Source organism: Pleurodeles waltl, chromosome 8 (genome assembly GCF_031143425.1).
Source record: "Pleurodeles waltl isolate 20211129_DDA chromosome 8, aPleWal1.hap1.20221129, whole genome shotgun sequence".
Classification (NCBI taxonomy): Eukaryota; Metazoa; Chordata; class Amphibia; order Caudata; family Salamandridae; genus Pleurodeles; species Pleurodeles waltl.
This window is the reverse complement of record NC_090447.1, coordinates 638,443,801-638,467,852: the sequence shown is the minus strand read 5'-3', so window position 1 is coordinate 638,467,852 and position 24,052 is coordinate 638,443,801.

Sequence of the window (24,052 nt, the reverse complement as noted above, 5' to 3'; positions counted from 1 at the left end):
TGAGGAAAAAGTGTTTTTTTTCTTCAAATTTTGAGGTTTGCAAAGGATTCTGGGTAACTGAAGTTGGTGAGAGCCCCACAAGTCACCCCATCTTGGATTCCCCATGATGTCTAGTTTTAAAAAAGGCAGAGGTTTGGTAGGTCTCCCTAGGTGCCGGCTGAGCTAGAGGCCAAAATCCACAGCTAGGCACTTTGCAAAAAACATCTGTTTTTGTTAGGAAAATGTGATCTGCCCACGTTATGTTTTGTGGCATTTCCTGTCGCAGGCGCTAGGCCTACCCACACAAGTGAGGTACAATTTTTATCGGGAGACTTGGGGGAATGTTGGGTGTAAGGTAATTTGTGGCTCCTCTCAGATTCCAGAACTTTCTAAACCAAAATGTGAGGAAAAAGTGTTTTTTTTCCAAATATTGAGGTTTGCAAAGGGTTCCAGGTAACCGAACCTAGTGAGAGCCCCACAAGTCACCCCAAGTTGGATACCCCTAGATGTCTAGTTTTACAAATTGCACAGGTTTGGTAGGTTTCCCTAGGTGCCGGCTGAGCTAGACGCCAAAATCCACAGCTAGGCACTTTGCAAATAACAGCTTTGTTTTTTTTAGAAAAATGTGATGTCCCCACGTTATGTTTTGTGGCACTTCCTGGTGCAGGCGCTAGGCCTACCCACACAAGTGAGATACCATTTATATCGGGACACATGGGGGAATGTTGGGTGGAAGGAAATTTGTGGCTCCTCTCAGACTCCAGAACTTTCTATCACCGAAATGTGAGGAAAAAGTGTTTTTTGTTCCAAATATTGAGGTTTGCAAAGCATTCCTGGTAACCGAACCTAATGAGAGCCCCACAAGTCACCTCATCTTAGATTCCCCTAGGTGTCTAGTGTTCACAAATCCACAGGTTTGGTAGGTTTCCCAAGGTGCCGGCTGAGATAAAGGCCAAAATCCACAGATAGGAACTTTGCAAAAAACAGCTCTGTGTTTTTTTAGGAAAATGTGATGTGTCCACGTCACGTCAGGAGACTTGCGGGAATGCTGGGTGGAAGGAAATTTGTGTCTCCTCTCAGATTCCAGAACTTTCTACCACCTAAATGTGAGGAAAAAGTGTTTTTTGTTTCAAATATTGAGGTTTGCAAAGGATTCTGGGTAAAAGAACCTGGTCAAGCCACACAAGTCACCCCATCTTCGATTCCCCTTGGTTTCTAGTTTTGAAAAATGCACAGGTTTGGTAGGTTTCCCTAGGTGCCGGCTGAGCTAGACGCCAAAATCCACAGCTAGGCACTTTGCAAAAAACAGCTCTGTTTTTTTTTAGGAAAATGTGATGTGCCCACTTTATGTCTTGTGGCATTTCCTGTCGCAGGCACTAGGCCTACCCACACAAGTGAGGTCCCATTTTTATCGGGAGACTTGGGGGAATGTTGGGTGGAAGAAAATTTGTGGCTCCTCACAGATTCCAGAACTTTCTATCACCAAAATGTGAGGAAAAAGTATTTTTTTTCAAAATATTGAGGTTTGCAAAGGATTCCAGGTAACAGATCCTGGTGAGAGCCCCACAAGCCACCCCATCTTAGATTCCCCTAGGTGTCTAGTGTTGACAAATCGCCAGGTTTGGTAGGTTTCCCTAGGTGCTGGCTGAGATAAAGGCCAGAATCCACAGATATGAACTTTGCAAAAAACACCTCTCTGTTTTTTTAGGAAAATGTGATGTGTCCACGAGTTTTGTGGCATTTCCTGTAGCAGGCGCTAGGCCTACCCACACAAGTGAGGTACCATTTTTATCGGGAGACTTGGGTAAATGTTGGGCGGAAGAAAATGTGTGGCTCCTCTCAGATTCCAGAACTTACTCTCACCGAAATGTGAGGAAAAAGTGTTTTTTTGTGGCAAATATTAAGGTTTGCAAAGGATTCTGGGTAACAGAACCTGGCGGGAGCCCCACAAGTCGCCCCATCCAGGATTCCCCTAGGTGTCTAGTTTTAAAAAATGCACAGGTTTGGTAGGTTTCCCTAGGTGCCGGCTGAGCTGGAGGCCAAAATCCACAGCTAGGCACTTTGCAAAAAACAGCTCTGTTTTCTTTAGGAAAATGTGATGTGTCCACATCTTGTTTTGTGGCATTTCCTGTCGCAGGCGCTAGGCCTACCCACACAAGTGAGGTACCATTTTTATTGGGACATTTGGGGGAATGTTGGGTGGAAGGAAATTTGTGGCTCCTCTCAGATTCCAGAACTTTCTATCAATAAAATGTGAGGAAAAAGTGTTTTGGTGGCAAATATTGAGGTTTGCAAAGGATTCTGGGTAAGAGAACCTGGCGGGAGACCCACAAGTCAGCCATTCTTGGATTCCCCTAGGTGTCTAGTTTTCAAAATTGCAGAGGTTTGGAAGGTTTGCCTAGGTCCCGGCTGAGCTGGAGGCCAAAATCCACAGCTAGGCACTTTGTAAAAAATAGCTCTGTTTTCTTTAGGAAAATGTGATGTGTCCACATCTTGTTTTGTGGCATTTCATGTCTCAGGCACTAGGCCTACTAACAAAAGTGAGGTACCATTTTAATTGGGACACTTGGGGGAATGTTGGGTGGAAGGAAATTTGTGGCTCCTCTCAGATTCCAGAACTTTCTATCACTGAAATGTGAGGAAAAAGTATTTTTTTCTCCAAATAATGAGGTATGCAAAGAATTCTGGGTAACAGAACCTGGTGAGAGCCCCACAAGTCACCCCATCTTGGATTCCCCTTGGTGTCTAGTTTTAAAGAATGCACAGGTTTGGTAGGTCTCCCTAGGTGCCGGCTGAGCTAGAATCCAAAATCCACAGCTAGGCACTTTGCAAAAAACAGCTCTGTTTTCTTTAGGAAAATGTGTTGTGTCCACATCTTGTTTTGTGGCATTTCCTGTTGCAGGCGATAGGCCTATCCACAGAAGTGAGGTACCATTTTTACTGGGAGACTTGGGGAAATGCTGGGTGGAGGGAAATTTGTGGCTCCTCTCAGATTCCAGAACTTTCTATCACCGAAATGTGAGGAAAAAGTGTTTTTTGTGTCAAATATTGAGGTTTGCAAAGGATTCTGGGTAACAGAACCTAGTGCGAGCCCCACAAGTCACCCCATCTAGGATTCCTTGGTGTCTAGTTTTAAAAAATGCACAGGTTTGGTAGGTTTCCCTAGGTGCCGGCTGAGCTAGAGGCCATTATCCCAGCTAGGGACTTTGCAAAAAACACCTCTGTTTTCTTTAGGAAAATGTGATGTATCCACATCTTGTTTTGTGGCATTTTCTGCCTCAGGCGCTAGGCCTACCCACACAAGTGAGGTACCATTTTTATTTGGAGACTTGGGGAAATGCTGGGTGAAAGGAAACTTGTGGCTCCTCTCAGATTCCAGAACGTTCTAACACCGAAATGTGATGAAAAATTGTTTTTTTCCCCAAATATTGAGGTTTGCAAAGGATTCTGGGTAACAGAAGTAGGTGAGAGCCCCACAAGTCACCCCATCTTGGATTCCCCTTGGTGTCTAGTTTTCAAAAATGCACAGGTTTGGTAGGTCTCCCTAGGTGCCGGCTGAGCTAGACGCCAAAATCCACAGCTAGGCACTTTGCAAAAAACAGCTCTGTTGTTTTAGGAACATGTGATGTGTCCATGTTGTGTTTTGTGGCATTTCCTCTTGCAGGTGCTAGGCCTACCCAAAGAAGTGAGGTACCATTTTTATCAGGAGACTTGGAGGAATGCTGGGTGGAAGAAAATTTGTGGATCCTGTCAGATTCCAGAACTTTCGAACACCAAAATGTGAGGAAAACGTGTTTTTTGTGTCAAATATTGAGGTTTGAAAAGGTTTTTGGGTAACAGAACCTGGCGGGAGCCGCACAAGCCACCGCATCTTGGGTTCCCTTAGGTGTCTAGTTTAAAAAAATGCACAGGTTTGGTAGGTCTCCCTAGGTGCCGGCTGAGCTAGACGACAACATTCACAGCTAGGCACTTTGCAAATACCAGCTCTTTTTTTTTAGAAAATGTGATGTGTCCACATCTTGTTTTGTGGCATTTTCTGTCGCAGGTGCTAGGCCTACCCACACAAGTGAGGTACCATTTTTATCGGGAGACTTGGCGGAATGTTGGGTGGAAGGAAATTTGTGGCTCCTCTCAGACTCCAGAACTTTCTATCACCAAAATGTGAGGAAAAGTGTTTTTTGTTCCAAATATTGAGGTTTGAAAAGGATTCCAGGTAACCGAACCTAGTGAGAGCCCCACAAGTCACCTCATCTTAGATTCCCCTAGGTGTCTAGTGTTCACAAATCCACAGGTTTGGTAGGTTTCCCTAGGTGCCGGCTGAGATAAAGGCCAAAATCCACAGATAGGAACTTTGCAAAAAACACCTCTGTGGTTTTTTTAGGAAAATGTGATGTGTCCACGTGTTTTCTGGCATCTCCTGTCGCAGGAGCGAGGCCTACGCAGACAAGTGAGGTGCCATTTTTATCAGGAGACTTGGGGGAATGCTGGGTGGAAGGAAATTTGTGGCTCCTTTCTGATTCCAGAACTTTCTATTACCAAAATGTGAAGAAAAAGTGTTTTTTGTTCCAAATATTGAGGCTTGCAAAGGATTCCGGGTGACAGAACTTGGTGAGAGCCCCACAAGTCACCCCAAGGTGGATTCCCCTAGGTGTCTAGTTTTAAAAAATGCACAGGTTTGGTAGGTCTCCCTAGGTGCCGGCTGAGCTAGAAGCCACAATCCACAGCTAGGCACTTTGCAAAAAACAGATCTGTTTTTTTTAGGAAAATGTGATCTGTCCACATTGTGTTTTGTGGCATTTCCTGTCGCAGGCGCTAGGGCTACCCACACAAGTGAGGTACCATTTTTATCAGGAGACTTGGGGGAATGCTGAGTTGAAGGAAATTTGGGGCTCCTGTCAGATTCCAGAACTTTCTATGACTGAAACGTGAGGAAAAGTGTTTTTTGTGGCAAATATTGAGGTTTGCAAAGGATTCTGGGTAACAGAACTTGGTGAGAGACCCACAAGTCACCCCATCGTGGATTCCCCTAGGTGTCTAGTTTAAAAAATGCACAGGTTTTGTAGGTCTCACTAGGTGCCGGCTGAGCTAGAAGCCAAAATCCACAGCTAGGCACTTTGCAAAAACCAGCTCTGTTTTTCTTAGGAAAATGTGAAGTGTCCACATTGTGTTTTGTGGCATTTCCTGTCGCAGGTGCTAGGCCTACCCACACTAGTGACTTACCATTTTTATCAGGAGATTTGGGTGAATGCTGGGTGGAAGAAAATTTGTGGCTCCTCTTAGATTCCAGAACTTTCGAACACCGAAATGTGAGGGAAAATTGTTTTTTGTGTCAAATATTGAGGTTTGCAAAGGATTCTGGGTAACAGAACCTGGCGCGAGCCCCATAAGTCACCCCATGTTGGATTCCCCTAGGTGTCTAGTTTTAAAAAATGCACACATTTGGTAGGTTTCCCTAGGTGCCGGCTGAGCTAGAGGCCAAAATCCACAGCTAGGCACTTTGTAAAAAACAGATCTGTTTTCTTTAGGAAAATGTGGTGTGTCCACATCTTGTTTTGTGGCATTTCCTGTTGCAGGCGGTAGGCCTATCCACACAAGTGAGGTACCATTTTTTTTTTAACTTGGGGAAATGCTGGGTGGAAGGATATTTGTGGCTCCTCTCAGATTCCAGAATTTTCTATCACCGAAATGTGAGGAAAAGGTGTTTTTTTGTGTCAAATATTGAGGTTTGTAAAGGATTCTGGGTAACAGAACCTAGTGAGAGCCCCACAAGTCACCCCATCTTGGACTCCCCTTGGTGTCTAGTTTTCAAAAATCTACAGGTTTGGTAGGTCTCCCTAGGTGCCGGCTGAGCTAGAGGCCAAAATCCACAGCTAGGCACTTTGTAAAAAACAGCTCTGTTTTCTTTAGGAAAATGTGGTGTGCCCACATCTTGTTTTGTGGCATTTCCTGTTGCAGGCACTAGGCCTATCCACACAAGTGAGGTACCATTTTTTTTTTAACTTGGGGAAATGCTGGGTGGAAGAATATTTGTGGCTCCTCTCAGATTCCAGAACTTCCTATCACTGAAATGTGAGGAAAAAGTGTTTTCTCCTCCAAAAATTGAGGCTTGCAAAGGATTCTGGGTAACAGAACTTGGTGAGAGCCCCACAAGTCACCCCATCGTGGATTCCCCTAGGTGTCTAGTCTTCAAATATGCACAGGTTTGGTAGGTCTCCCTAGGTGCCGGCTGAGCTAGAACCCAAAATCGACAGCTAGCCACTTTGCAAAAAACAGCTCTGTTTTTTTTAGGAAAATATGATGTGTCTACGTTGTGTTTTGTGGCATTACTTGTCGCAGGCGCTAGGCCTACCCACACAAGTGAGGTACCATTTTTATCAGTAGACTCAGGGGAATGCTGGGTGAAAGGAAATTTATGGCTCCTCTCAGATTCCAGAACTTTCTATCACCGAAAAGTGACGAAAAATCATTTTTTGTTCCAAATATTGAGGCTTGCAAAGGATTCTGGGTAACAGAACTTGTTGAGAGCCCCACAAGTCACCCCATCATGGATTCCCATTGGTGTCTAGTTTTAAAAAATACACAGGTTTGGTAGGTCTCCCTAGGTGCCGGCTGAGCTAGAAGCCAAAATCCATAGCTAGGCACTTTGCAAAAAACAGCTCTATTTTATTCAGGAAAATGTGATGTGTCCACATTGTGTTTTGTGGCATTTCCTGTCGCAGGCGCTAGGGATACCCACACAAGTGAGGTACCATTTTTATCAGGAGACTTGGGAGAATTCTGAGTTGAAGGAAATTTGGGGCTCCTGTCAGATTCCAGAACTTTCTATGACCGAAACGTGAGGAAAAGTGTTTTTTGTGGCAAATATTGAGGTTTGCAAAGGATTCTGGGTAAGAGGACCTGGCGGGAGCTCCACAAGTCACCACATCTTGGATTCCCATAGGTGTCTAGTTTTAAAAAATGCACAGGTTTGGTAGGTTTCCCCAGGTGCCGGCTGAGCTGGAGGGCAAAATCCACAGCTAGGCACTTTGTAAAAAATAGCTCTGTTTTATTTAGGAAAATATGATATGTCCACATCTTGATTTGTGTCATTTCCTGTCTCAGGCGCTAGGCCTACCCACACAAGTGAGGTTCAATTTTAATTGGGAGACTTGGGGAAATGCTGGGTGAAAGGAAATTTGTGGCTCCTCTCAGATTCCAGAACTTTCTACACCGAAATGTGAGGAAACAGTGTTTTGCTTCCAAATATTGAGGTTTGCAAAGGATTCTGGGCTACAGAAGTTGGTGAGAGCCCCACAAGTCACCCCATCTTGGATTCCCCCTGGTGTCTAGTTTTCAAAAATCCACAGGTTTGGTTGGTCTCCCTAGGTGCCGGCTGAGCTAGACGACAACATTCACAGGTAGGCACTTTGCAAATAACAGCTCTTTTTTTTTTAGAAAATGTGATGTGTCCACATCTTGTTTTGTGGCATTTTCTGTCGCAGGTGCTAGGCCTACCCACACAAGTGAGGTACCATTTTTATCGGGAGACTTGGGGGAATGTTGGGTGGAAGGAAATTTGTGGCTCCTCTCAGACTCCAGAACTTTCTATCACCAAAATGTGAGGAAAAAGTGTTTTTTGTTGCAAATATTAAGGTTTGAAAAGGATTCCAGGTAACCAAATCTAGTGAGAGCTCCACAAGTCACCCCATCTTAGATTCCCCTAGGTGTCTAGTGTTCACAAATCCACAGGTTTGGTAGGTTTCCCTAGGTGCCGGCTGAGATAAAGGCCAAAATCCACAGATAGGAACTTTGCAAAAAACACCTCTGTGTTTTTTTTTAGGAAAATGTGATGTGTCCACGTGTTTTCTGGCATCTCCTGTCGCAGGAGCGAGGCCTACTCAGACAAGTGAGGTGCCATTTTTATCAGGAGACTTGGGGGAATGCTGGGTGGAAGGAAATTCGTGGCTCCTCTCAGATTCCAGAAGTTTCTATCACCGAAATGTGAGGAAAATGTGTTTTTTCTTCCAAATATTGAGGCTTGCAAAGGATTCTGGGTAACAGAACTTGGTGAGAGCCCCACAATTCACCCCATCTTGGATTCCCCTAGGTGTCTAGTTTTAAAAAATGCACAGGTTTGGTAGGTCTCCCTAGGGGCCGGCTGAGCTAGAAGCCAACACCCACAGCTAGGCACTTTGCAAAAAACAGCTCTGTTTTTTAGGAAAATGTGATATGTCCACATTGTGTTTTGTGGCATTTCCTGTCGCTGGCGCTAGGCCTACCCACATAGGTGAGGTACCATTTTTATCAGGAGACTTGGGGGAATGCTGGGTGGAAGACAATTCGCGGCTCCTCTCAGATTCCAGAAGTTTCTATCACCGAAATGTGAGGAAAATGTGTTTTTTCTTCCAAATATTGAGGCTTGCAAAGGATTCTGGGTAACAGAACTTGGTGAGAGCCCCACAATTCACCCCATCTTGGATTCCCCTAGGTGTCTAGTTTTATAAAATGCACAGGTTTGGTAGGTCTCCCTAGGGGCTGGCTGAGCTAGAAGATAAAATCCACAGCTAGGCACTTTGCAAAAAACAGCTCTGTTTTTTTAGGAAAATGTGATGTGTCCACATTGTGTTTTGTGGCATTTCCTGTCGCTGGCGCTAGGCCTACCCACATAGGTGAGGTACCATTTTTATCAGGAGACTTGGGGGAATGCTGGGTGGAAGAAAATTTGTGACTCCTCTCAGATTCCAGAACTTTCCATCACCGAAATGTGAGGAAAAAGTGGTTTTTCTTCCAAATATTGAGGCTTGCAAACGATTCTGGGTAACAGAACCTGGTGCGAGCCCCACTAGTCACCCCATCTTGGATTCCTCCAGGTGGCTAGCTTTAAAAAATGCACAGGTTTGGTAGGTTTCCCTAGGTGCCGGCTGAGCTAGAAGCCAACACCCACAGCTTGGCACTTTGCAAAAAACAGCTCTGTTTTCTTTAGGAATATGTGCTGTGTCCACATCTTATTTTGTGGCATTTCCTGTTACAGGCGATATGCCTATCCACACAAGTGAGGTAGCTTTTTTATTGGGAGACTTGGGAAATGCTGGGTGGAAGGAAATTTGTGGCTCCTTTCTGATTCCAGAACTTTTTATTACCGAAATGTGAAGAAAAAGTTTTTTTTGTTCCAAATATTGAGGCTTGCAAAGGATTCCGGGTGACAGAACTTGGTGAGAGCCCCACAAGTCACCCCAAGTTGGATTCCCCTAGGTGTTTAGTTTTAAAAAATGCACAGGTTTGGTAGGTCTCCCTAGGTGCCGGCTGAGCTAGAGGCCACAATCCACAGCTAGGCACTTTGCAAAAAACAGATCTGTTTTTTTTAGGAAAATGTGATCTGTCCACGTTGTGTTTTGTGGCATTTCCTGTTGCAGGCACGAGGCCTATCCACACAAGTGAGGTACCATTTTTATTGGGAGATTTGTGGAAATGCTGGGTTGAATCAAATTTGTTGCCCCTCTCGGATTCCAGAACTTTCTATCACCGAAATGTGAGGAAAAAGTGTTTTTTCCTCCAAATATTGAGGCTTGCAAAGGATTTTGGGTAACAGAACTTGGTGAGAGCCCCAAAAGTCACCCCATTGTGGATTCCCCTAGGTGTCTAGTTTTAAAAATGCACAGGTTTCGTAGGTCTCACTAGGTGCCAGCTGAGCTAGAAGCCAAAATCCACAGCTAGGCACTTTGCAAAAACCAGCTCTGTTTTTCTTAGGAAAATGTGATGTGTCCACATTGTGTTTTGTGGCATTTCCTGTCGCAGGTGCTAGGCCTACCCACACTAGTGATGTACCATTTTTATCGGGAGATTTGGGTGAATGCTGGGTGGAAGAAAATTTGTGGCTCCTCTTAGATTCCAGAACTTTCGAACACCGAAATGTGAGGGAAAATTGTTTTTTGTGTCAAATATTGAGGTTTGCAAAGGATTCTGGGTAACAGAACCTGGCGCGAGCCCCATAAGTCACCCCATGTTGGATTCCCCTAGGTGTCTAGTTTTTAAAAAGGCACACGTTTGGTAGGTTTCCCTAGGTGCCGGCTGAGCTAGAGGCCAAACTCCACAGCTAGGCACTTTGCAAAAAACATCTATGTTTTCTTTAGTAAAATGTGATGTGTCCACATCTTGTTTTGTGACATATCCTGTCGCAGGCGGTAGTCCTACCCAAACAAGTGAGGTACCATTTTTATTGGGAGACTTGGGGAAATGCTGGGTGGAAGGATATTTGTGGTTCCTCTAAGATTCCAGAAATTTCTATCACCGAAATGTGAGGAAAAGGTGTTTTTTTGTGTCAAATATTTGGGTTTGTAAAGGATTCTGGGTAACAGAACCTAGTGAGAGCCCCACAAGTCACCCCATCTTGGACTCCCCTTGGTGTCTAGTTTTCAAAAATCTACAGGTTTGGTAGGTCTCCCTGGGTGCCGGCTGAGCTAGACGCCAAAATCCACAGCTAGGCACTTTGTAAAAATCAGCTCTGTTTTCTTTAGGAAAATGTGGTGTGTCCACATCTTGTTTTGTGGCATTTCCTGTTGCAGGCGCTAGGCCTATCCACACAAGTGAGGTACCATTTTTTTTTAAAACTTGGGGAAATGCTGGGTGGAAGGATATTTGTGGCTCCTCTCAGATTCCAGAACTTTCTATCACTGAAATGTGAGGAAAAAGTGTTTTCTCCTCCAAAAATTGAGGCTTGCAAAGGATTCTGGGTAACAGAACTTGGTGAGAGCCCCACAAGTCACCCCACCATCGATTCCCCTAGGTGTCTAGTCTTCGAAAATGCACAGGTTTGGTAGGTCTCCCTAGGTGCCGGCTGAGCTAGAACCCAAAATCGACAGCTAGCCACTTTGCAAAAAACAACTCTGTTTTTTTTAGGAAAATATGATGTGCCTACGTTGTGTTTTGTGGCATTTCTTGTCGCAGGCGCTAGGCCTACCCACACAAGTGAGGTACCATTTTTATCAGTAGACTCAGGGGACTGCTGGGTGGAAGGAAATTTATGGCTCCTCTCAGATTCCAGAACTTTCTATCACTGAAAAGTGACGAAAAATCGTTTTTTGTTCCAAATATTGAGGCTTGCAAAGGATTCTGGGTAACAGAACTTGGTGAGAGCCCCACAATTCACCCCATCTTGGATTCCCATTGGTGTCTAGTTTTGAAAAATGCACAGGTTTGGTAGGTCTCCCTAGGTGCCGGCTGAGCTAGAAGCCAAAATCCATAGCTAGGCACTTTGCAAAAAACAGCTCTATTTTATTTAGGAAAATGTGATGTGTCCACATTGTGTTTTGTGGCATTTCCTGTCGCAGGCGCTAGGGCTACCCACACAAGTGAGGTACCATTTTTATCAGGAGACTTGGAGGAATGCTGAGTTGAAGGAAATTTGGGGCTCCTGTCAGATTCCAGAACTTTCTATGACCGAAACGTGAGGAAAAGTGTTTTTTGTGGCAAATATTGAGGTTTGCAAAGGATTCTGGGTAAGAGGACCTGGCAGGAGCTCCACAAGTCACCCCATCTTGGATTCCCCTAGGTGTCTTGGTTTAAAAAATGCAGAGGTTTGGTAGGTTTCCCCAGGTGCTGGCTGAGCTGGAGGGCAAAATCCATAGCTAGGCACTTTGTAAAAAATAGCTCTGTTATATTTAGGAAAATATGATATGTCCACATCTTGATTTGTGTCATTTCCTGTCTCAGGCGCTAGGCCTACCCACACAAGTGAGGTTCAATTTTAATTGGGAGACTTGGGGAAATGCTGGGTGAAAGGAAATTTGTGGCTCCTCTCAGATTCCAGAACTTTCTACACCGAAATGTGAGGAAAAAGTGTTTTGTTTCCAAATATTGAGGTTTGCAAAGGATTTTGGGTAACAGAAGTTGGTGAGAGCCCCACAAGTCACCCCATCTTGGATTCCCCCTGGTGTCTAGTTTTCAAAAATGCACAGGTTTGGTAGGTCTCCCTAGGTGCCGGGTGAGCTAGACGACAACATTCACAGGTAGGCACTTTGCAAATAACAGCTCTTTTTTTTTTAGAAAATGTGATGTGTCCACATCTTGTTTTGTGGCATTTTCTGTCGCAGGTGCTAGGCCTACCCACACAAGTGAGGTACCATTTTTATCGGGAGACTTGGGGGAATGTTGGGTGGAAGGAAATTTGGGGCTCCTCTCAGACTCCAGAACTTTATATCACCAAAATGTGAGGAAAAAGTGTTTTTTGTTGCAAATATTGAGGTTTGAAAATGATTCCAGGTAACCGAACCTAGTGAGAGCCCCATAAGTCACCCCATCTTAGATTCCCCTAGGTGTCTAGTGTTCACAAACCCACAGGTTTGGTAGGTTTCCCTAGGTGCCGGCTGAGATAAAGGCCAAAATCCACAGATAGGAACTTTGCAAAAAACACCTCTGTGTTTTTTTTAGGAAAATGTGATGTGTCCACGTGTTTTCTGGCATCTCCTGTCACAGGAGCGAGGCCTACCCAGACAAGTGAGGTGCCATTTTTATCAGGAGACTTGGGGGAATGCTGGGTGGAAGGAAATTCGTGGCTCCTCTCAGATTCCAGAAGTTTCTATCACCGAAATGTGAGGAAAATGTTTTTTTTTCTTCCAAATATTGAGGCTGGCAAAGGATTCTGGGTAACAGAACTTGGTGAGAGCCCCACAATTCACCCCATCTTGGATTCCTCTAGGTGTCTAGTTTTAAAAAATGCACAGGTTTGGTAGGTCTCCCTAGGGGCCGGCTGAGCTAGAAGATAAAATCCACAGCTAGGCACTTTGAAAAAAACAGCTCTGTTTTTTTAGGAAAATGTGATGTGTCCACATTGTGTTTGTGGCATTTCCTGTCGCTGGCGCTAGGCCTACCCAAATAGGTGAGGTACTATTTTTATCAGGAGACTTGGGGGAATGCTGGGTGGAAGAAAATTTGTGACTCCTCTCAGATTCCAGAACTTTCTATCACCGAAATGTGAGGAAAAAGTGGTTTTTCTTCCAAATATTGAGGCTTGCAAACGATTCTGGGTAACAGAACCTGGTGCGAGCCCCACAAGTCACCCCATCTTGGATTCCTCCAGGTGGCTAGCTTTAAAAAATGCACAGGTTTGGTAAGTTTCCCTAGGTGCCGGCTGAGCTAGAAGCCAACACCCACAGCTAGGCACTTTGCAAAAAACAGCTCTTTTTTCTTTAGGAAAATGTGCTGTGTCCACATCTTATTTTGTGGCATTTCCTGTTACAGGCGATATGCCTATCCACACAAGTGAGGTAGCTTTTTTATTGGGAGACTTGGGAAATGCTGGGTGGTAGAAAATTTGTGGCTCCTTTCTGATTCCAGAACTTTCTATTACTGAAATTTGAAGAACAAGTGTTTTTTGTTCCAAATATTGAGGCTTGCAAAGGATTCCGGGTGACAGAACTTGGAGAGAGCCCCACAAGTCACCCCAAGTTGGATTCCCCTAGGTGTCTAGTTTTTAAAAATGCACAGGTTTGGTAGGTCTCCCTAGGTGTCGGCTGAGCTAGAGGCCACAATCCACAGCTAGGCACTTTGCAAAAAACAGATCTGTTTTTTTTAGGAAAATGTGATCTGTCCACGTTGTGTTTTGTGGCATTTCCTGTTGCAGGCACGAGGCCTATCCACACAAGTGAGGTACCATTTTTATTGGGAGATTTGGGGAAATGCTGGGTTGAATCAAATGTGTTGCTCCTCTCGGATTCCAGAACTTTCTATCACCGAAATGTGAGGAAAAAGTGTTTTTTCCTCCAAATATTGAGGCTTGCAAAGGATTTTGGGTAACAGAACTTGGTGAGAGCACCACAAGTCACCCCATCGTGGATTCCCCTAGGTGTCTAGTTTTAAAAATCCACAGGTTTCGTAGGTCTCACTAGGTGCCGGCTGAGCTAGAAGCCAAAATCCACAGCTAGGCACTTTGCAAAAACCAGCTCTGTTTTTCTTAGGAAAATGTGATGTGTCCACATTGTGTTTTGTGGCATTTCCTGTCGCAGGTGCTAGGCCTACCCACACTAGTGACGTACCATTTTTATCGGGAGATTTGGGTGAATGCTGGGTGGAAGAATATTTGGGCCTCCTCTTAGATTCCAGAACTTTCGAACACTGAAATGTGAGGGAAAATTGTTTTTTGTGTGAAATATTGAGGTTTGCAAAGGATTCTGGGTAACAGAACCTGGCGCGAGCCCCATAAGTCACCCCGTGCTGGATTCCCCTAGGTGTCTAGTTTTAAAAAATGCACATGTTTGGTAGGTTTCCCTAGGTGCCGGCTGAGCTAGAGGCCAAAATCCATAGCTAGGCACTTTGCAAAAAACAGCTCTGTTTTCTTTAGTAAAATGTGATGTGTCCACATCTTGTTTTGTGACATATGCTGTCACAGGCGGTAGTCCTACCCAAACAAGTGAGGTACCATTTTTATTGGGAGACTTGGGGAAATGCTGGGTGGAAGGATATTTGTGGCTCCTCTAAGATTGCAGAATTTTCTATCATCAAAATGTGAGGAAAAGGTGTTTTTTTCTGTCAAATATTGAGGTTTGTAAAGGATTCTGGGTAACAGAACCTAGTGAGAGCCCCACAAGTCACCCCATCTTGGACTCCCCTTGGTGTCTAGTTTTCAAAAATCTACAGGTTTGGTAGGTCTTCCTAGGTGCCGGCTGAGCTAGACGCCAAAATCTACAGCTAGGCACTTTGTAAAAAACAGCTCTGTTTTCTTTAGGAAAAAGTGGTGTGTCCACATCTTGTTTTGTTGCATTTCCTGTTGCAGGCACTAGGCCTATCCACACAAGTGAGGTACCATTTTTTTTGAAAACTTGGGGAAATGCTGGGTGGAAGGAAATGTGTGGCTCCTCTCAGATTCCAGAACTTTCCATCACTGAAATGTGAGGAAAAAGTGTTTTTTGTTCCAAATATTGAGGCTTGCAAAGGATTCTGGGTAACAGAACTTGGTGAGAGCCACACAAATCAACCCATCTTGGATTCCCCTAAGTGTCTAGTTTTAAAAAATGCACAGGTTTGGTAGGTCTCCCTAGGTGCCGGCTGAGCTAGAGGCCACAATCCACAGCTAGGCACTTTGCAAAAAACAGCTCTGTGTTTTTTAGGAAAATGTAATGTGTCCATGTTGTGTTTTGTGGCATTTCCTCTTGCAGGTGCTAGGCCTACCCAAACAAGTGAGGTACCATTTTTATCAGGAGACTTGGAAATGCTGGGTGGAAAGAGATTTGTTGCTCCTGTGAGATTCCAGAACTTTCGAACACCAAAATGTGAGGAAAACGTGTTTTTTGTGTCAAATATTGAGGTTTGCAAAGGATTTTGGGTAACAGAACCTGGCGGGAGCCGCACAAGCCACCGCATCTTGGGTTCCCTTAGGTGTCTAGTTTAAAAAAATGCACAGGTTTGGTAGGTCTCCCTACGTGCTGGCTGAGCTAGACGACAACATTCACAGCTAGGCACTTTGCAAATAACAGCTCTTTTTTTTTAGAAAATGTGATGTGTCCACATCTTGTTTTGTGGCATTTTCTGTCGCAGGTGCTAGGCCTACCCACACAAGTGAGGTGCCATTTTTATCGGGAGACTTGGGGGAAAGTTGGGTGGAAGGAAATTTGTGTCTCCTCTCAGTCTCCAGAACTTTCTATCACCAAAATGTGAGGAAAAAGTGTTTTTTGTTCCAAATATTGAGGTTTGAAAAGGATTCCAGGTAACCGAACCTAGTGAGAGCCCCACAAGTCACCCCATCTTAGATTCCCCTAGGTGTCTAGTGTTCACAAATCCACAGGTTTGGTAGGTTTCCCTAGGTGCCGGCTGAGATAAAGGCCAAAATCCACAGATAGGAACTTTGCAAAAAACACCTCTGTGTTTTTTTTTAGGAAAATGTGATGTGTCCACGTGTTTTCTGGCATCTCCTGTCGCAGGAGCGAGGCCTACTCAGACAAGTGAGGTGCCATTTTTATCAGGAGACTTGGGGGAATGCTGGGTGGAAGGAAATTCGTGGCTCCTCTCAGATTCCAGAAGTTTCTATTACCGAAATGTGAGGAAAATGTGTTTTTTCTTCCAAATATTGAGGCTTGCAAAGGATTCTGGGTAACAGAACTTGGTGAGAGCCCCACAATTCACCCCATCTTGGATTCCCCTAGGTGTCTAGTTTTAAAAAATGCACAGGTTTGGTAGGTCTCCCTAGGTGCCGGCTGAGCTAGAAGCCAAAATCCACAGCTAGGCACTTTGCAAAAAAACAGCTCTATTTTATTTAGGAAAATGTGATGTGTCCACATTGTGTTTTGTGGCATTTCCTGTCGCAGGCGCTAGGGCTATCCACACAAGTAAGGTACCATTTTTATCAGGAGACTTGGGGGAATGCTGAGTTGAAGGAAATTTGGGGCTCCTGTCAGATTCCAGATCTTTCTATGACTGAAACGTGAGGAAAAGTGTTTTTTGTGGCAAATATTGAGGTTTGCAAAGGATTCTGGGTAAGATGACCTGGCGGGAGCTCCACAAGTCACCCCATCTTGGATTCCCCTAGGTGTCTAGTTTTAAAAAATGCACAGGTTTGGTAGGTTTCCCCAGGTGCCGGCTGAGCTGGAGGGCAAAATCCACAGCTAGGCACTTTGTAAAAAATAGCTCTGTTTTCTTTAGGAAAATATGATATGTCCACATCTTGATATGTGTCATTTCCTGTCTCAGGCGCTAGGCCTACCCACACAAGTGAGGTTCAATTTTAATTGGGAGACTTGGGGAAATGCTGGGTGAAAGGAAATTTGTGGCTCCTCTCAGATTCCAGAACTTTATACACCGAAATGTGAGGAAAAAGTGTTTTGTTTCCAAATATTGAGGTTTGCAAAGGATTCTGGGTAACAGAAGTTGGTGAGAGCCCCACAAGTCACCCCATCTTGGATTCCCCCTGGTGTCTAGTTTTCAAAAATGCACAGGTTTGGTAGGTCTCCCTAGGTGCCGGGTGAGCTAGACGACAACATTCACAGCTAGGCACTTTGCAAATAACAGCTCTTTTTTTTTAGAAAATGTGATGTGTCCACATCTTGTTTTGTGGCATTTTCTGTCACAGGTGCTAGGCCTACCCACACAAGTGAGGTACCATTTTTATCGGGAGACTTGGGGGAATGTTGGGTGGAAGGAAATTTGTGGCTCCTCTCAGACTCCAGAACTTTCTATCACCAAAATGTGAGGAAAAAACTGTTTTTTGTTGCAAATATTGAGGTTTGAAAAGTATTCCAGGTAACCGAACCTAGTGAGAGCCCCACAAGTCACCCCATCTTAGATTCCCCTAGGTGTCTAGTGTTCACAAATCCACAGGTGTGGTAGGTTTCCCCAGGTGCCGGCTGAGATAAAGGCCAAAATCCACAGATAGGAACTTTGCAAAAAACACCTCTGTGTTTTTTTTAGGAAAATGTGATGTGTCCACGTGTTTTCTGGCATCTCCTGTCGCAGGAGCGAGGCCTAACCAGACAAGTGAGGTGCCATTTGTATCAGGAGACTTGGGGGAATGCTGGGTTGAAGGAAATTCGTGGCTCCTCTCAGATTCCAGAAGTTTCTATCAGCGAAATGTGAGGAAAATGTGTTTTTTCTTCCAAGTATTGAGGCTTGCAAAGGATTCTGGGTAACAGAACTTGGTGAGAGCTCCACATTTCACCCCATCTTGGATTCCCCTAGGTGTCTAGTTTTAAAAAATGCACAGGTTTGGTAGGTCTCCCTAGGGGCCGGCTGAGCTAGAAGATAAAATCCACAGCTAGGCACTTTGCAAAAAACAGCTCTCTTTTTTTAGGAAAATGTGATGTGTTCACATTGTGTTTTGTGGCATTTCCTGTCGCTGGCGCTAGGCCTACCCACATAGGTGAGGTACCATTTTTATCAGGAGACTTGGGGGAATGCTGGGTGGAAGAAAATTTGTGACTCCTCTCAGATTCCAGAACTTTCTATCACCGAAATGTGAGGAAAAAGTGGTTTTTCTTCCAAATATTGAGGCTTGCAAACGATTCTGGGTAACAGAACCTGGTGCGAGCCCCACAAGTCACCCCATCTTGGATTCCCCTAGGTGGCTAGCTTTAAAAAATGCACAGGTTTGGCAGGTTTCCCTAGGTGCCGGCTGAGCTAGAAGCCAACACCCACAGCTAGGCACTTTGCAAAAAACAGCTCTGTTTTCTTTAGGAATAATGTGCTGTGTCCACATCTTATTTTGTGGCATTTCCTGTTACAGGCGATATGCCTATCCACACAAGTGAGGTAGCTTTTTTATTGGGAGACTTGGGAAATGCTGGGTGGAAGGAAATTTGTGGCTCCTTTCTGATTCCAGAACTTTCTATTACCGAAATGTGAAGAAAAAGTGTTTTTTGTTCCAAATATTGAGGCTTGCAAAGGATTCCGGGTGACAGAACTTGGTGAGAGCCCCACAAGTCACCCCAAGTTGGATTCCCCTAGGTGTCTAGTTTTAAAAAAATGCACAGGTTTGGTAGGTCTCCCTAGGTGCCGGCTGAGCTAGAGGCCACAATCTACAGCTAGGCACTTTGCAAAAAACAGATCTGTTTTTTTTAGGAAAATGTGATCTGTCCACGTTGTGTTTTGTGGCATTTGCTGTTGCAGGCACGAGGCCTATCCACACAAGTGAGGTGCCATTTTTATTGGGAGATTTGGGGAAATGCTGGGTTGAATCAAATTTGTTGCTCCTCTCGGATTCCAGAACTTTCTATCACCGAAATGTGAGGAAAAAGTGTTTTTTCCTCCAAATATTGAGGCTTGCAAAGGATTTTGGGTAACAGAACTTGGTGAGAGCCCCACAAGTCACCCCATTGTGGATTCCCCTAGGTGTCTAGTTTTAAAAATGCACAGGTTTTGCAGGTCTCACTAGGTGCCAGCTGAGCTAGAAGCCAAAATCCACAGCTAGGCACTTTGCAAAAACCAGCTCTGTTTTTCTTAGGAAAATGTGATGTGTCCACATTGTGTTTTGTGTCATTTCCTGTCGCAGGAGCTAGGCCTACCCACACTACTGACGTACCATTTTTATCAGGAGATTTGGGTGAATGCTGGGTGGAAAAAACTTTGTGGCTCCTGTTAGATTCCAGAACTTTCGAACACCGAAATGTGAGTGAAAATTGTTTTTGTGTCAAATATTGAGGTTTGCAAAGGATTATTGGTAACAGAACCTGGCGCGAGCCCCATAAGTCACCCCATGTTGGATTCCTCTAGGTGTCTAGTTTTAAAAAATGCACACGTTTGGTAGGTTTCCCTAGGTGCCGGCTGAGCTAGAGGCCAAAATCCACAGCTAGGCACTTTGCAAAAAACAGCTCTGTTTTCTTTAGTAAAATGTGATGTGTCCACATCTTGTTTTGTGACATATCCTGTTGCAGGCGGTAGTCCTACCCAAACAAGTGAGGTACCATTTTTATTGAGAGACTTGGGGAAATGCTGGGTGGAAGGATATTTGTGGTTCCTCTAAGATTCCAGAATTTTCTATCACCGAAATGTGAGGAAAAGGTGTTTTTTTGTGTCAAATATTGAGGTTTGTAAAGGATTCTGGGTAACAGAACCTAGTGAGAGCCCCACAAGTCACCCCATCTTGGACTCCCCTTGGTGTCTAGTTTTCAAAAATCTACAGGTTTGGTAGGTCTCCCTAGGTGCCGGCTGAGCTAGACGCCAAAATCCACAGCTAGGCACTTTGTAAAAATCAGCTCTGTTTTCTTTAGGAAAATGTGGTGTGTCCACATCTTGTTTTGTGGCATTTCCTGTTGCAGGCGCTAGGCCTATCCACACAAGTGAGGTACCATTTTTTTTTTAAACTTGGGGAAATGCTGGGTGGAAGGATATTTGTGGCTCCTCTCAGATTCCAGAACTTTCTATCACTGAAATGTGAGGAAAAAGTGTTTTCTCCTCTAAAAATTGAGGCTTGCAAAGGATTCTGGGTAACAGAACTTGGTGAGAGCCCCACAAGTCACCCCATCGTGGATTCCCCTAGGTGTCTAGTGTTAAAAAATGCACAGGTTTGGTAGGTCTCCCTAGGTGCCGGCTGAGCTAGAACCCAAAATCGACAGCTAGCCACTTTGCAAAAAACAGCTGGTTTTTTTAGGAAAATATGATGTGTCTACGTTGTGTTTTGTGGCATTTCTTGTCGCAGGCGCTAGGCCTACCCACACAAGTGAGGTACCATTTTTATCAGTAGACTCAGGGGAATGCTGGGTGGAAGGAAATTTATGGCTCCTCTCAGATTCCAGAACTTTCTATCACCGAAAAGTGACGAAAATTTGTTTTTTGTTCCAAATATTGAGGCTTGCAAAGGATTCTATGTAACAGAACTTGGTGAGAGCCCCACAAGTCACCCCATCATGGATTCCCATTGGTGTCTAGTTTTAAAAAATGCACAGGTTTGGTAGGTCTCCCTAGGTGCTGGCTGAGCTAGAAGCTAAAATCCATAGCTAGGCACTTTGCAAAAAACAGCTCTATTTTATTTAGGAAAATGTGATGTGTCCACATTGTGTTTTGTGGCATTTCCTGTCGCAGGCGCTAGGGCTACCCACACAAGTGAGGTACCATTTTTATCAGGAGACTTGGGAGGATGCTGAGTTGAAGGAAATTTGGGGCTCCTGTCAGATTCCAGAACTTTCTATGACCGAAACTTGAGGAAAAGTGTTTTTTGTGGCAAATATTGAGGTTTGCAAAGGATTCTGGGTAAGAGGACCTGGCGGGAGCTCCACAAGCCACCCCATCTTGGATTCCCCTAGGTGTCTAGTTTTAAAAAATGCACAGGTTTGGTAGGTTTCCCCAGGTGCCGGCTGAGCTGGAGGGCAAAATCCACAGCTTGGCACTTTGCAAAAAACAGCTCTGTTTTCTTTAGTAAAATGTGATGTGTCCACATCTTGTTTTGTGACATATCCTGTTGCAGGCGGTAGTCCTACCCAAACAAGTGAGGTACCATTTTTATTGAGAGACTTGGGGAAATGCTGGGTGGAAGGATATTTGTGGTTCCTCTAAGATTCCAGAATTTTCTATTACCGAAATGTGAGGAAAAGGTGTTTTTTTGTGTCAAATATTGAGGTTTGTAAAGGATTCTGGGTAACAGAACCTAGTGAGAGCCCCACAAGTCACCCCATCTTGGACTCCCCTTGGTGTCTAGTTTTCAAAAATCTACAGGTTTGGTAGGTCTCCCTAGGTGCCGGCTGAGCTAGACGCCAAAATCCACAGCTAGGCACTTTGTAAAAATCAGCTCTGTTTTCTTTAGGAAAATGTGGTGTGTCCACATCTTGTTTTGTGGCATTTCCTGTTGCAGGCGCTAGGCCTATCCACACAAGTGAGGTACCATTTTTTTTTTAAACTTGGGGAAATGCTGGGTGGAAGGATATTTGTGGCTCCTCTCAGATTCCAGAACTTTCTATCACTGAAATGTGAGGAAAAAGTGTTTTCTCCTCCAAAAATTGAGGCTTGCAAAGGATTCTGGGTAACAGAACTTGGTGAGAGCCCCACAAGTCACCCCATCGTGGATTCCCCTAGGTGTCTAGTGTTCAAAAATGCACAGGTTTGGTAGGTCTCCCTAGGTGCCGGCTGAGCTAGAACCCAAAATCGACAGCTAGCCACTTTGCAAAAAACAGCTGGTTTTTTTAGGAAAATATGATGTGTCTACGTTGTGTTTTGTGGCATTTCTTGTCGCAGGCGCTAGGCCTACCCACACAAGTGAGGTACCATTTTTATCAGTAGACTCAGGGGAATGCTGGGTGGAAGGAAATTTATGGCTCCTCTCAGATTCCAGAACTTTCTATCACCGAAAAGTGACGAAAAATTGTTTTTTGTTCCAAATATTGAGGCTTGCAAAGGATTCTATGTAACAGAACTTGGTGAGAGCCCCACAAGTCACCCCATCATGGATTCCCATTGGTGTCTAGTTTTAAAAAATGCACAGGTTTGGTAGGTCTCCCTAGGTGCTGGCTGAGCTAGAAGCTAAAATCCATAGCTAGGCACTTTGCAAAAAACAGCTCTATTTTATTTAGGAAAATGTGATGTGTCCACATTGTGTTTTGTGGCATTTCCTGTCGCAGGCGCTAGGGCTACCCACACAAGTGAGGTACCATTTTTATCAGGAGACTTGGGAGGATGCTGAGTTGAAGGAAATTTGGGGCTCCTGTCAGATTCCAGAACTTTCTATGACCGAAACTTGAGGAAAAGTGTTTTTTGTGGCAAATATTGAGGTTTGCAAAGGATTCTGGGTAAGAGGACCTGGCGGGAGCTCCACAAGCCACCCCATCTTGGATTCCCCTAGGTGTCTAGTTTTAAAAAATGCACAGGTTTGGTAGGTTTCCCCAGGTGCCGGCTGAGCTGGAGGGCAAAATCCACAGCTTGGCACTTTGCAAAAAACAGCTCTGTTTTCTTTAGTAAAATGTGATGTGTCCACATCTTGATTTGTGTCATTTCCTGTCTCAGGCGCTAGGCCTACCCACACAAGTGAGGTTCAATTTTAATTGGGAGACTTGGGGAAATGCTGGGTGAAAGGAATTTTGTGGCTCCTCTCAGATTCCAGAACTTTCTACACCGAAATGTGAGGAAAAAGTGTTTTGCTTCCAAATATTGAGGTTTGCAAAGGATTCTGGGGTACAGAAGTTGGTGAGAGCCCCACAAGTCACCCCATCTTGGATTCCCCCTGGTGTCTAGTTTTCAAAAATCCACAGGTTTGGTAGGTCTCCCTAGGTGCCGGCTGAGCTAGCCGACAACATTCACAGCTAGGCACTTTGCAAATAACAGCTCTTTTTTTTTTTAGAAAATGTGATGTGTCCACATCTTGTTTTGTGGCATTTTCTGTAGCAGGTCTAGGCCTACCCACACAAGTGAGGTACCATTTTTATCGGGAGACTTGGGGGAATGTTGGGTGGAAGGAAATTTGTGGCTCCTCTCAGACTCCAGAACTTTCTATCACCAAAATGTGAGGAAAAAGTGTTTTTTGTTCCAAATATTGAGGTTTGAAAAGGATTCCAGGTAACCGAACCTAGTGAGAGCCCCACAAGTCACCCCATCTTAGATTCCCCTAGGTGTCTAGTGTTCACAAATCCACAGGTTTGGTAGGTTTCTCTAGGTGCCGGCTGAGATAAAGGCCAAAATCCACAGATAGGAACTTTGCAAAAAAACCCTCTGTGTTTTTTTTAGGAAAATGTGATGTGTCCACGTGTTTTCTGGCATCTCCTGTCGCAGGAGCGAGGCCTACCCAGACAAGTGAGGTGCCATTTTTATCAGGAGACTTGGGGGAATGCTGGGTGGAAGGAAATTCGTGGCTCCTCTCAGATTCCAGAAGTTTTTATCACCGAAATGTGAGGAAAATGTGTTTTTTCTTCCAAATATTGAGGCTTGCAAAGGATTCTGGCTAACAGAACTTGGTGAGAGCCCCACAAGTCGCCCCATCGTGGATTCCCCTAGGTGTCTAGTCTTCAAAAATGCACAGGTTTGGTAGGTCTCCCTAGGTGCCGGCTGAGCTAGAACCCAAAATTGACAGCTAGCCACTTTGCAAAAATCAGCTCTGTTTTTTTTAGGAAAATATGATGTGTCCACGTTGTGTTTTGTGGCATTTCTTGTCACAGGCGCTAGGCCTACCCACACAAGTGAGGTACCATTTTTATCAGTGGACTCTGGGGAATGCTGGGTGGAAGAAAATTCATGGCTCCTCTCAGATTCCAGAACTTTCTATCACCGAAAAGTGATGAAAAATCGTTTTTTGTTCCAAATATTGAGGCTTGCAAAGGATTCTGGGTAACAGAACTTGGTGAGAGCCCCACAAGTCACCCCATCTTGGATTCCCCTAGGTGTCTAGTTTTAAAAAATGCACAGGTTTGGTAGGTTTCCCCAGGTGCCGGCTGAGCTGGAGGGCAAAATCCACAGCTAGGCACTTTGTAAAAAATAGCTCTGTTTTCTTTAGGAAAATATGATATGTCCACATCTTGATTTGTGTCATTTCCTGTCTCAGGCGCTAGGCCTACCCACACAAGTGAGGTTCAATTTTAATTAGGAGACTTGGGAAAATGCTGGGTGAAAGGAAATTTGTGGCTCCTCTCAGATTCCAGAACTTTCTACAGCGAAATGTGAGGAAAACGTGTTTTGCTTCCAAATATTGAGGTTTGCA